The following is a 3,881-nucleotide window of genomic DNA, read 5'->3' on the forward strand; positions in this document are numbered from 1 at the left end:
AGTTACTTCCATCCTTTGGCTGGCAGAGGGCCCGGCCTAGCACTTTGGCGTGAAAAAAGCTGAAGTGTAGATCTTACCCTGTGAAAAATTGTTTTGACGTTCTCTCCATTATCCAACTGCACTATCCCGTCGACCTCATCCCCTTTCTATTTGGAGTCGCTCCCGATCTCCCTGCTCCCCGGCAAGAAAAACTTGGGTTTCTGGCCGGCGGCAACCGGCAGCGTCGCGTCTCCCCGGCAAGAAAAACTTGGGTAATCTCTTCTCCTTCGGAGGCGCCCACCATAGGAACCAGCTCATGGACTCGCCTGACCCTTGTCGCCTACGCTTGGGAGGCGCGCATCGCGTGTGGCTCGCCGGCGGCGGCATCGACCAGGGAACCGAGGGGAGGCGACATGCGGACGAGCGCTCACGCGCGGACGAGCTGAAGCTCGAGTCCGCGGTGGCGGCGCTTTCCAGCGGTAGCCAGTCGGAGGAGGCGGGCGCGATGCGTAGCGGGGCGGGGGACGCAGAGCCGGTAGCTGCTCGCGCCCGCATGCGGTCGGCGCGCTGTACGGGTGGCGCGGCGGCGGTGCGTTAAACGCAGCACTGCGGCTCTGCATGAGGCCAGCAGAGCTTGCTCTGCATGTCTAGGCCTGAAAATCAGGTATGAATTCGTTCATGTCTAGGCCTGAAAATCAGGCTGATTGCAATTCAGCTTCTTCCATGTCTATTGATGTTTCATCTGCACTGTTTCCTGCAGCTTTCAGTGTATTAGTATCTTGGAAGTGCACTCTAGTCTCTAAATTCAGAACAATGCTATGCTAGCTATCTACGTATGCAACAACAATGAGATACATATTGCCAGAAGTATTATTGATGCATGGTATTATTTTGCAGGTTTTGCTATCAGCTCTGTTCTCTGGTCATGATTCATTGGACGATAGGTAATACTAAGATAAAGGTCAATATAAATTTTCAACATGGGCAAAAATTATTCAAATATAAATTTTCTGCTTTGTTTTATCCTCTTTTTTTAATGATTTATGCTCCTTAGTGATGTATGATATATATGTATAGTTGTGGGATTAGATTTGCAAATATCCGGAACACAGATTATAACTAAATAAAAGTATCCTCTATTTATTTAGGTCTCCCGATGATGATTTTGCGTTTCATTTTTGCAATACACACATGCTATTTCCTAGAGTATAGTGTATGAAATAAAAAATAACGAATGTTGCAGAGGACTTGACCAGGAATTCTCTGAGAAAAGCCTCATGTAGCATGTTGATTCATATAAAATGCACCTGATATGTAATGTATGGTACAAAGGACTTGACCATGGCTGCTATGAGAAATACCTCACACAACATGCTGATTCATACAAGATGTACTCATTACTCCCATATTTTACTTTGTTCGATATTTTTAAAGGCACACTTAGCATCTTCTTTGTTTAGAAGTTTATATTGCCGTAATAGTATCTCAGATTTCGCTCTTTGAATTTCTTTGTGTATTATATCTCGCTATATCCATGCTCTTCTAATTTCTTAGTGTATTTTTTGCCCTGGGCTTCAGTTTGATTGTCCGTGAGCCTTCTCCTGGAACAAGGATTAGGCTTGTGGAGAATTGAGTTTATATATGTGAATTGCATTGCCTTAAAGATATTATTGCAAGGAGTGCTTATATTCTTATGTTAGATAGATAGAGAATCTGCTTAAAATTCTTAAACTTCTAAAGCAAGGTGATAACATGTTATAGAAGATAACTATCATGTTGGCCTACCTCACATGGGTGGCGATTTTTTATTTTTTATGCTTTGAGTTAGAAGACATCTGCTGTGGAATCACACAACTTGTGGTTCATCTTCATTGAATGCTCAAACTGTTAATAATAAGATCTCTGCGTTAGGTTCACACATTCACAGATCAGCTTAGGTTATAACCTATTTTACAGTAGCTTCAAAGCAATGGAAGCTAATAATAAGACCTCTTAGTTAGGTTCATACATTCACAGATCAGCCTCGGTTATAACCAGTTTTATTTGTATGATAGAATTATTATTTTTTCGTTTGAACAAACATAAAATTATTGTATGTGTGCTACCATGAACAGTAGCGAATTAGGCAGTTCAACCTGGTGAACAAGTGATGGCGTTACTTTGAGTAGACTAATGACCTAACCTGGCCATAAGCCTGTAATATTCATTGATCAAATATTGGCGCTTTTGATAACTGTTATGGATACTGGATACTCCATGAACCTTAGAAATTGAAGGAATCTCTGAATAGGATGAAGCTTCCTCCTATATACATGGGTAAATGGGTAGCTACTTCAGATGCAAGAGTACAACATGAGTTTAGCTACTTCTAGCTCCACCGATTCCTTTGCGATCAGATGGAGATACAGATGCATTGATTGTAACTTACGCAGTGTACATCATGTCGTCATTATTTATTTTCTGCTCTCATTGTTGTTACTGTCCGTAGGTATTTGTTGGGGAGCATGCCCCAAATGTCAAGTTGATCTTAGTCACAGAGTCTCCCAGTATGGTGAGTTCATATAGTTTTTTCAGGTATCAAGGATTAGGCCATACATTTCATACTTTTCAGTTCTCCACATAGATTTTTGTTTGGCTAGATTGCCTCTGTCACCATGCTCAAATAATGTTGTCAGCATTTTCCCCTTTCCCATGCTTTCACCTGTATGATTGTTAGATTTTTGCTAATTAGTTGAACACATAAATGAGAATGAAGTTGATCAGTGTTAATTCCAGATATTCCTTTTTTTTGTTTCAATGTAGATTAATTGGCAGGCCCTCCAGACGTAATATATGTTTGTATGATGCATGAAGGGTGACAATATTCTGGATCGGCAAAGTGTTAAATAAGGCATGTGGTTGAAGTCTGGTGTTACCTCCTGTTTAGGCCTACATGCTCATTCTGAAACAATGTTTGGATATCAAGCTCTCTATATTGTTATTCATTTTGTAGTTCTTTGTGTACATGTATGAACCCGAACGAGGGAAAATGTCATGTAATTGCTCAGTTTTTACTCTGACCAATTTGGAGCTCAGTTTTGTTCTTTGGTGATGCTTTTTAGTGTATGTGGATTTCTGGAATGGTAGTGAAAATCTGGAGAGGATTTTTATGATTAGTTCTGTCTTTCGATCCTTGAGTCTAGAACAAATAACTCTGTAAAACTCGAATTCTGGACCTTCAAGGGTTTCAAGTGCCGAACATGCATACTATGTGACAGTTGAACTAATAATTTTACAATTTTCTATTTTCTGAATACACTGATAAAAATTCACCAATACATTGTGCTATGTTAAGTTTCTAAACCGATACATCGTACAATACTGTCGCGTCGGCCATGTTGTGCCATAACGAAGTATAGGTGGCGCGGCGAAGCGCGCATTCTCATCTAGTTTTATTTATTTCGGCAAAGTTTCAGCAATATTCTAGATTTTAAATTAAAGGACAAATACTCAATCTACCCGGTACAGATCTAACCCTAGTGGCTGACTAGTGGGACCTTGACCAGGTCAGCTGCCACAAAGCTAACGACCAAGTTAAAATTGCCAGCTTGGCATGGGAGTTCACTACCGGCGGTCAATCAACGATGGCGCCGACACTGGAGAGCTCCCGCGGACGCACGACTAGTTCCAATCGATGCAGCACACCACGCTGGACAAAATGGTGGTAGCGCCCCCTCCGAATGGTCACCGGAGTTGCTTCGGTGAGCATCTACTGCGGCGGCGCATGGTGGCCAACTTCAAATCGGAGGCTATGGTGGATGCTAAAGCGAAAGAGATGGTCCTTGAGATGCGCAAGCTCACCGTGAGGCTTGTAGAACACTCGACGGGGACGGTTGGTGACGGAGACGACGACAATCGAGCGT

At 42.3% G+C, this 3,881-nt stretch overlaps 1 long non-coding RNA gene across 1 annotated transcript; it reads left to right on the forward strand.

The window, feature by feature from the left end:
• Window positions 1-424: 424 nt before the first annotated feature.
• Window positions 425-3,042, forward strand: LOC124700728. Its single transcript, XR_007001812.1, has 4 exons — window positions 425-643; window positions 877-923; window positions 2,468-2,530; window positions 2,782-3,042. It is a non-coding gene; the product is annotated as an uncharacterized LOC124700728 (long non-coding RNA).
• Window positions 3,043-3,881: the final 839 nt, after the last annotated feature.

The sequence above is a fragment of the Lolium rigidum genome, chromosome 3 (genome assembly GCF_022539505.1).
Source record: "Lolium rigidum isolate FL_2022 chromosome 3, APGP_CSIRO_Lrig_0.1, whole genome shotgun sequence".
Classification (NCBI taxonomy): Eukaryota; Viridiplantae; Streptophyta; class Magnoliopsida; order Poales; family Poaceae; genus Lolium; species Lolium rigidum.